We start from the raw sequence: 10,927 nt of genomic DNA, 5'->3' as shown, positions 1-10,927 counted from the left end.
GTTCTATCTTCAACTAAATTGAAGCTTTTTGTTCCTTTTACATAATGCAAGCTCTCCATCCTTTGAACAGAGATGCCGTTCCTCATAAGCCCTACATTTTTGGGAAGGAGACCAAGACAGAGATCTAGAGATTAATGCTTTCTCATTGAAGAAGGAACCCGAGGTTTTGAAGTGGGGGACTCTTTTGCCAAAGGTTAGTGGGGAAACAGGCTTTAAACCAGTATGCATGGCCCAAGACATATATATGCCATGGCAGGCATTACACTAAAAAAACCTTTGTCAGGTTCTCAAACATGATGCCAGGTGATCTTAGGGTCTCAGGTGAGTGGTAACCCCCACAATATGAATGGTGCCATTTGGAGCTGTGCAACCCTGAGGTATAAAGATGACCTTAATTAAACTTCTGAGAGTTTAATTCTAACATGGATGTGTTTGTGTGAACAAATCATGATTATTAGAACCAAAATGGTCCTGAGAGTTTACCTAGTTCAACCTGGTGATTTTAAAATGGATGAATTTTAAGATGGATGGATTTTAAGATGGACTTTAAAAGCCCAAATAATAGAAAGGGATTTCTTAAGGTCACATACATGGTGACAGAATTTGGACCAGCAACCAGGCTTCCTAAGTCCCACCGATTGCTCTCACCAGTGTGTATGCTGCTCTTCTATATGTGTAAGACCATGAGGCCAGCTCCCTAGTAGGAAAAGAAGTTCTATGAATGGCACTAAAGTGTTTGCATTCTTAACTTGTCTTTTGAAGGGTGAGGAGCAAGATGAGGGGGTTTCTAGAGGAACTGGTGTACTCAGAGGGTCTGGGAAATACTATCTGGTTTCATTATATCAACTCAGGAAGACCTAGGCTCAGGTGAGTGCTGAAGCCTTTGCTAAGAATAAGGTGAATGGAAAGATAAGCTCAAAAGTTTAACAGGAAAAATGTGAACATTGAAAAAAAATCTACCTCATTGCTCAGCAAACTCTAAGGCTACCCTCAGTGCTGGTGGATAAAACCCAAACGCTGGCAGATTTTCTTCTCATCACAGTCAGACTTGAGCACCCGCGATAACTTAATATACTGAAATAATGCAATTAAGCAGACTCCTCATGCCCAGCTTCCAGTCTCACTCACTTTAACAAATATAATTTGGGTGACATCATGAAAAACAACATTCTTCTTGTGAGTGGATGTAGATTACAAGAAAAATGATCACATGGCTTAGCCTTGGCAAGCAGAAAGAAAGCACTAAATTTGGCCCTTATGAAAATGTGTTCTGTAAATGGCTTGCACTTACACAAGTGATAGGGCTTGTTCAATATAGTGTGTGTTTGTGTGTGTGTGTGTGCACGTGTGTGCTTGCATGTATGTGCTCAGGCATGTGACTCTGCCCAGCGTCCCCTTAATTCTAGGTCATAGATTTACAGGTGTCAACTCTCAAAGAAGCCTTATTTATCCCAAGTCCCTTGTTCTACAGATGATAAACACTGAGAATGAGAACTGGGCAGTGACTTGTCCGATGTCATGCAATGCATTAATGACAAAACCTGGGCTAAAACATAAATCTCCTGACTGCCAGTTCTGTACTCTCCCTTCTCTCCCTTACTTAGCACTGGGCTGATGTGATTGGGACACTCCTCCCAGGAGCCATCATAGTCAACTTTTGTCCTACCTCTGTAAAATCTATCTCTTTATTTTCTTTAAACAGTGGCTTTTGCCTGTTGTCCTGGAAACAATGTCTTGAAATCCCTGTCCCATACCAACAGGGATTGTCTGAAGCCTGGAACTGATCTGTATTAAGCTGCAAAATTCTCTACCACTCTGGCGACAAACCCCTGATGAGGCAGAAAGGTGAGCAGGAGAGCAGTGTGCATATAGTCACAAGAGGCTGTATGATGAGTACCCCAAATTTGAAGGCATATGATCCTTTGAAGTAGATGACAGTGGCAGAAAGAGAGTTTGGTGTGACCACTGTGACTGATTAATTCAACATTTATTGTCAACTTTATATCAGGTACTGTGGTATAGTGGAAGAACACAGCCTTTAACATCTGAATGAACAATTGAAACTCTACCTGGACCACTTGCTAGAGGTGGGATCTCAGTCCTCAGTCAAGTCATCCCAACTCCCTGATACTTAGTTTCATCATTTATTAAATAGGAATAGTAATAGTATCTACTTTCTAGGGTTGTTGAGAGGACTTTAGATAAAATAGTATATGTTAAGTACCTATACAGTTTTTGGTATATAGTGAGTGTGGAATAAATTTTCTTTACCTGCTGTGTGGAATGGATAGATGAAGATGTAGTCCAAGACCTTAGGGAAAGTACAGCCTAAAAAGGGAAATAAGCCATGTATTCAAATGACTGTTACATGTTTTTATAGTTTTGATTACTTTTCATCTCATTATAAGTGGCAAACACTGCTAATTACCTACTTAATAGGGAATTTCTTAATTCCTTAATTTCTCCTGTACTAAAACTCCTCTGAATTTATTTGGGGATGTGATATGTCCATTTAAAAATTTTGATTTCTTGAGAGGCTTTGTAGCTAAAGGTAATCATGTGATACAGTTCTGGCCAATGAGGTGTAAGTGGAAGTCTACAGGGTGAGCCTTCTGGGAAAACGACAGTTTTCTTGACAAATCTGGTTGACTTGCTCCATTCAGTCTTTTCTCTTTCCATCCTGGAATGCATATGTTATGTCTAGAGTTGTAGCAGCCATGTTGTAACATGAGATATTGTGGGGGCGGCTGTATCTGCCCTGGACTGCATACCATCAGACTTCTGGTGTCATGAGAAAATAAACTCCTTTCTGGTTTAAGTCACTGGATTTAGGTTTATATTACGTGCAGCTGAACACAATTCTAACTGACACAGTAGAGTTTCAGAGATTTTTTTTTCATGTGTACTGGAATTTTCCATTAGAATTTGAGGAAGTATAGTAATTATTCTCTAGAAAACCCATGCTTTTGGAGGTAACTGGGCAGTTTCATTTGAGCCAGAACTGAAAGATGTTCTCTGATCAGATATTTTAGCTCTCATTCCAATAAGAAGGATTTCATAAGATACAGAAGGTCATTGAAGCTCATGTTTGGGATGTCTATCATCAGTGGGTCCACTGACAATAGGAATTTTGTTGTAGTGTCATCTTTGTTCTGGGTGTACTGATAGGTTTAGTATGGGAGGTAAAAGGTGAGGCCATGTCCTAGCTAATGAACAGTCCAGTAATAATGGGGCTAAACAATGAAAAGAGAGGTTCATTGTTTAAAGTATATTGATGATGGAAACTATTGTATGAACAACAGGGAACACTCTTGGAATTGTCTGGCTTTGTCTCTGACCAGCACTCCTAGGAACTCAAATCTTTTCTGAGGTGCCTTGGTGTCTCAGATTGTGGGGTGCCAGTATAAGCATCTGCCTTCAGGATAGCTTTCGCTGTTTGTATCTCCTTTATACTCCAAAGAGTATAGTCTAAGGTAGAAAGGACTCAGTGCCTGAGGAAGGCACAGAGAAAGGGTATGGGAATTTAGATGCTGGGGAAATCCAGAAGACTTCTTGGCAACGGTGACATTAGAACTGGAACTTAAAGGATGGACCGTATTTGTACATGGGTAAAAGGTAGTGGGAGTGGGAAAAGGATATCTCAGGCAGAGGGGAAAAGAGTGAACAAAAGCAGAGGTGGGAAGTGTGGTCTTGTAGAATGAGTTGGGCTGATACTTTGGGATTTTAGAGACATTAAGGAAACCTCAAAATGACCTTATGCAGCCTCATTCAGCTCTGGAGTTTTCCCTGGGGTTGACAATCCATTCTAGTGCTAGGCAGCATGCAAATTATATATGTCACCCCCTTCCCCATTCAAAACCACCATGGCCTCTCCTCACATTTATAACAACACCCACTTTCTATACTATGGAGTTAAGAAGAATATGTAGATACTATTTTTAACACTCATGTAAATTCTCTCTGAGGAGAGGTTAACAAAACACTGAAGTCAGATTCTAGAAAGTACAGATTAAAAAAACTAGATGTCAATGCTCAGCAACATTTTAGAATTGATTAGTAAACTGATGGATTGTGAGGATCCAGAAAAGGAAGGGATCACTAGGAGCCAGCTTACCAAAGGAAGTCAATTTCTTCTTTGGATGTGGTTACTTCTAGAGAAAGAGAACTCTTTGGTAATGATGTATATTGACTTCAGTAAATTTTCTCTGTGACATCTTTGTGTACAGAAAGCAGAAACATGGGTTGAATGATGGAACAGTACAAGAGTAATAATTTGAGCCCCCAACTCTTTGATTTATGTTTTTATGTCAGCCTAAAGGAGATCTCTAGTGCCACATTGGAGTTGGTCCTTTTCTAGTCAACATTTTAATCAAGGATATGGATGAAGACATAGACAGTGAGCTGATCAAATTACAGATGACAGAAAGCTGGGAGAAAGCTAATAGGCTGAATGTCAGAATAAAGATATAAAAAATTCTTGGACAGGCTGGAATAACAGGTCAAAACAAACACAATGACACTAAATAAGAACAAAATAGGTCCTGTTTTTGCAACTGCAAATGTCTAGGACAGGGAGATCTGACTGGATTTCAATTCTTGTAGCTAAGATTTGGGAGTTGTAATTGACAACAAACTCAGTATGAGCCAAAATTATGACGTGGCTTCTAAAAAAAGCTACTACAATTACAGGCTGCTTTTTCGGTATGCAGATCAAAGGAGGGCTAGCTCCAGGGTAATGTAGATCTTGAGAGACTTTCTACCCTTGATTTTCAGAGCACTGTACTCTACTGGTTCTCCTACTGGTGATTCTTCGGTCTCATTTGAAAACTTTTCTCTTGTCTCTCTCCCCCTTCCCAAGTTTTATTGAGGTATGATTGATAAATAAAATTTGCATGTATTTAAGGTGTAAAATGTGATGTTTTGATGTATGTATCCACTGTTAAATGATTACCACAATCAAGCTAATTAACATAGTCTTTCCCAGGGTTTAATTTTCGATTCTCTTCTCTTTTCAGTCTATATTTTGTCCAAGGGTAAGCTCATCTATTTCCATAGTTTTGGAGGTCTCCTATATACTGAGGACTCCCAAATCTGTATCCCTCTTCTTCATCCTCATCATCACTATCTTACCCCAGGCCTTTGTTTTCTCTCACCTAGACTACTGTAGTAGCCTCTTAACTGGTCTTCCTTCTGTACCATTCTCATTGCTTTTATTCCACCATCTATATAAACACTGGAGTTGTCTTTTTAAGTCAGAGACTAGACCCTGTCACTCCTCTCCTTTGATAATTCCTAAATAATTAAATCTAAAATCCTTAATCTGGCGTTCACGGGCCCTCACAGTCTGGCCCCTGCTACTTTCTTCTGATGTCATCCTTATTACATTTCTCCAGGAATCCTACATGTAATCATTCAATATCTGGTGAGCACTGTGGGCCAGGGCTACCATGCCATCTCCTTTAGTTGCAGCTGATTACTCACTCTTAGCTCAATAATTCACTTACTTCTCTTCCTTCATACCCTTGCTTATGATGTTCTCTCAGCCTGGATTGATCTTTGTTATCATTTCTATTTGCTGAAATGAAACTCACCCTTCAAGCCTTAGCTCTAATGCTATTTCTCTTTTAAGTTAGCCATGATCTCCCAATTAGATTGAATGGTTCTTTTCTTTTTAATCCCTTAGCTCTTTGCTTGCGGTTTATCATATTATTTCATTCCTCCTTGTTGGTACTAATATTTATTATGTACCTATCTGTTAGTCCTCCTAGACTGTAAACTAAACCTTAATCACTATGCTATACTTTTAAGTAAATGTCTGTCTCTTTGTTAATTAAAGGCAACAGTACTTGTGATAGGTTCTGCTAAAGGGGTTTGGAGTATACCCTCAGTTAAGGAGTACCCTACCTTGCCCTATTTCTGGAATCCAGCATGCTGGATAAGAAGCATGAGGGATCCCCAGATGCTCTTCTTCAATACATAACTTACTTGGTGGACTGGGGAGTGTTCTTGGAGAAAGTAATTTGATCAATGCAATAAAAGAGCTGCAATGAAGGCATGCTAATAGGAATTGTCAGCAGTGAAGGCCTGGTTCCCACTCTCTGGAGGATGCCAAAAGCCTAATGAGTCTATTTGCAGGGAGGGAAAAAGAAGGAGAAGGACAATTATTTATACAGATGAGAACTTTCTTCCTCCCTATAACCTTCTTGAATGCCAGAGGGCTCCTGGCAGTCTACCAAACGCAGCTCTCCTAGAATGCTCTGAAGGTGAGGCTTTGAGGCCAAGAAGGGTGGGGAAGTGCAAAATCTCTTTGACATCGTGTGGATCTTCCCTTCCCTTAGACTTATATGTAGTTGCCTTTCCCAACTTCTCGGAAAACTGCAATCAACAGATTCATTTCAGTGGTTGTCTCCGTACCTTCCAACACCTTACTTTAACCCTTAGGAATATCTTCTCTTAGCCAACCAGCCCCTCAAAGGGCTAAAAAAGAAGTTCACGAAGGGGTATTGGTGACTGATGTTAGCTTAGTTTGTTCTTCATGAGAGACTTGAAATTTTTCATGGACAATAACTAGGAGTGAAGGGTGAAGGATGGTGGCTGGGAATTTTCTCCACAAGTGGGTATAACTTTGTTGTTTCTTCTGATTATAAAAAATATTATATGCTTAATGGTAAAAGTTTAAACACTAAGAAAAGCATGAGTAAAAAAGTCAAAATTAACTAAAACCTTACCACCCAGAAAAAAATGGCTATTAGCTTTATAGTGAACTTCTTTTCAGACATTTCTCTCCTTACACAAAACACATATACACATACATTCAAAATTTTATATAAATGAGAGTATAGTATATATCCTATTAGAATTCAATTCCATCCTCTTCCTAGTCGCTATGACAATGCCTGGTACATAGTAGATGCTCAATAAAAATCTGCCTAATGAATGAATATCCCATTTTGAAATATGCTTTAAAAACCTAATAATGCATCTTTCCATGTCAATATATATTAAATTCTTTGAAAAAACTATCTGCATTATATTTAATTGAACATAGAGTATTTTATTTAACTAGTTTCCTATTGATGGCATTTAAGTTTGTCTAGGTCTTTTTTTTAGAAACAATCTTGGGTGCACAGTTCTATTTTTTTGTTTTGTTTTCTTTTTCTTATAAGCAACTTTATTACATGTGATTTTAAACATATCTCTAAATACATTACAGAAGAGCTATCACATCCATTTCCTGAAATAAGAATAGTGTTAAAGTAGCTGGATGCATAGTTTTATACCTACATCTTTGCACAGTTCTCTGCCTGTCTTCTCCTTAGGTCACATTCTCGTAATGGGAATCTGTTTCAAACGGTATGTGTATTTTGAATTTTAATACATTGCCACACTTCATTTCACAAATTGTAGGAAGACTTTTTAATCAACAAGGTCTTATATCACACAACTATCTACTTGTAAGGCTAGTCCCAGCATTCTAGGGCTCATATATAAACAAAAACATGCAGGAATATATGTGAAAGGGGACAAAGTTAGGACAAGAAAAAGAAAGTGGAAGGCCAGGAAACAAGTCACAGGGAACTACCAAAAGTATCAGATACTAGAATTTAGCCCCATTCCTTGCCATACCAAAAAAAATTAGGAGAGGTAGGAGTGGCCAGATGGTAGAGTAGGGAGACTTTGAGCTCACTTCCTCCCACAGGCACACCAAAATTATAACTACTTACAGAGCAACCATTGATGAGAAAAACTGGAGGACTAGCAGAAAAGATGTTCTACAAATAAAGATATAAAGAAGGAACCACAACAAGATGAGTAGGAGGGGCAGAGATGCGGTATAGTAAAGACCCAGACCCCTAGGTGGGCAACCTACAAGTGGGAGGGTAATTACAATTACAGAGGTTCTTCCCAAGGAGCAAGGGGTCTGACCCACACATTGGACTCCCCAGTCTGTTTGGCTTGAAGCCCGGCGGGGGAGGGGCTTACTTTTGGGATATCCAGAGGGCTGTGGGAAATAGAAAAGGCACTCTTAAAGGACACACACAAAATCTCACCCACTCTGGGGCCCAGGGCAGAAGCAGTAATTTGAAAGGGTCCTGGGTCAGAACACCTACTGATCTTGGAGAGCCTCCTGGAGGAGCAGGAAGCAACTGTAGCTCACCCTGGGGATATAGACACTGGTGGCAGCCATTTGGGGAGCTCACTCTACCATGAGAACACTGGTGCTGGCAAGTGCCATTTTGGAATCCACTCCCTATCTTATTAGCATAGGGACACAGCCCCACTCACCAGCCTGTCATCACCAGTACCGGGACACATCAGGCCAAGCAATTAGCCAGGCAGGGATACAACCCCTTCCACCAGCAGGCTGGCTGCCTTAAGATCTCCTGAGCCCACAGCCACCCTCAGATCTGGCCCTGTCCACCAGAGGGCCCAGGACCCTGACCCACACAACAGTGCACTCGCAGTAGATTAGAACCCCCAGATCTGCAGGCAGAGACTCTGGGACCTGGCTCCACCCATCAGTGGGCAGGCACCAGCCCCAGGACCCCCTGGGCCCTGGCCCTGCTCACCAGAGGGCCAAAACACCAAATCTAGGACCCCAGGAGTCCTGCAGCCAGAGATACCTGGACACAGCTCCACCCAGCAGAGAGCCAACACTAGCCCTAGGACCCAGTCTCACCCATCAGTTGGCAGGCACAAGCTGGGATTCCCTGGGCCCCAACCTCACCCACCAGGGGGTCGATGCCAGCCCCAAGACCACTGTATACCTACAGCCTGCTATGTCAGGATCCAACCCACCCACTAGCAGTCTGGCACTAGCCCAGGGACCCCCTGGGCCTCATCTGTGCCCACTAGCAGGCCAACACCAACTCTGAGACACCTTGGGCCACTCAGCCAGCTGCCCTGGGATCTGGCCCTACTCATCAGTGGGCTGACACCAGCTTTGGGGCACCCTGGACCCTGTAGCCAGAAACCCTGGGAGCTAGGTCTGCCCACAAGTGGGTTGGCATTAGCCCTGGGATGCCCCTGGGCCCTGGGCCCACCCACCAGCAGGCTAACACCAGTTCTGAGACACCTTGGACCCCTCAGTCAGCCACTCTGGGATCCAACCCCACTCAACAGGGGGCCAGCATCAGTTGATTTCTGACATAACCAGACCATGCAGCTGGCTATGTCAGGAATCAGTCCCTCACCAGCAGGCCTACAATAGATCTGGAACCACTGGCTCCACAACTATCCACTCCAGAACCCGACTCCACCCACCAGGGGGCTTGCACTAGCCCTGGGACCCCATAGGGATTCATAGCCAGCAACCCTGTAACACAACCACCCACCAGCAGCTAGCTGCCTCTGCACAAGGGAGGGCCTGACAACCAATAGGACTGGGGGCCAGACCTGCCTACCAGACCACCCACAATAGTCATCTCACACAGAAGGACCCACACAGTTCACATAAGGGGTACCACTAGAACATGTAGCTCTGGTAACCAGAGGGGAGTGCCCTGCTGGGATGCATAGGATGTCTCCTATAAAAGGCCAATTCTCCAAGGTCGTGAAATGTAACCAACCTATCAGATACAGAGAAATAAAAACTGCAAGTTAGGCAAAATGAGGCCACAGAGGAATATGTCCCAAATGAAGGAGCAAGATAAAACCCCAGAAGAAGAACTAAGTGAAGTGGAGATAAGCAATCTACTCAGTAAAGAGTTCAAGGTAATGATCATAAAGATGTTCAGAAAACTCAGGAGAAGATTGGGTGAACAGAGTGAGAACCTAGAAGTTTTTAACAAAGAGTTAGAAAATATAAATAACAACCAAACAGAGATGAATACAATAACTTAAATAAAAAGTACACTAGAAGGATTCAAGAGTAGATTAGATGATACAGAGAAATGGATCAGTGAGCTGGAAGACAGAGTAGGGGAAATCACTGAAGCTGAGCAGAAAAAAGGAAAAAGAATAAAAAGAAATAAGGATAGTTTGAGAGACCTCTGGGACAACATCAAGCATACTAATGTTTGCATTATAGGGGTTTCAGAAAGAGAAGAGACAGAGAACATACTTGAAGACATAATAGTTGAAAACTTCCCTAACCTGGGAAAGGAAACAGGCATCCAGGACCAGTAAGCACAGAGAGTCCCAAACATGATCAACCCAAAGAGAAATACACCAAGACACATTGTAATTGAAATGTTAAAATTAAAGATACAGAAAGAATAATAAAAAGCAGCAAGGGAAAATAAAAAGCAGCAAGGGAAAAGCAAAAAGTTATGTGCAAGGGAACTCCTATAAGGCTATCAGCTGACTTTTCAGTGGAAACTCTGCAGACCAGAAGGGAGTTGCACGATGTACTTAAAATGATGAAAGGGAAAATCCTACAACCAAGAATACTCTACCTGGCAAGGCTTTCATTCAAATTTGATGGAGAGATTAAAAGTTTCACACACAGGCAGAAGCTAAAAGAGTTCAGCAGCACAAAACTAGGTTTACAAGAAATGTTAAAGGGACTTCTCTATGAAGAAAAGGTCACAACTAGAAATATGAAAATTACGAAAGGAAAATATACAGTAAAGATAGTAAATCAACTACATATGAAGCTAGTAGGAAGGTTAAAATATGAAAGTAGTAAAATTATCTACATCTACAATAAGTAGTTAAGGGATACAAAAAACAAAAAGATGTAAAATATGATGTCAAAAACAGTAAATGTGGGAGGTGGGGAGTAAAAATGCAGGGTTGTTAAAATGTATTTGAACTTAAGAGACCAGCAACTTAAAACAATCATATATATATTGCTATATATAAATCTCATGGTAACCACAAACCAAAAATCTATAATGGATACACAGACACAAAAAAAATAAGGAATCCAAACATAGCACTAAAAATAGTTATCAAATCACAAGGGAAGAGAGCAAAAGAATAA

The sequence above is a fragment of the Balaenoptera physalus genome, assembly GCF_965194825.1.
Source record: "Balaenoptera physalus genome assembly, chromosome: X".
Lineage (NCBI taxonomy): Eukaryota > Metazoa > Chordata > Mammalia > Artiodactyla > Balaenopteridae > Balaenoptera > Balaenoptera physalus.
This window is presented reverse-complemented; position numbering follows the sequence as displayed.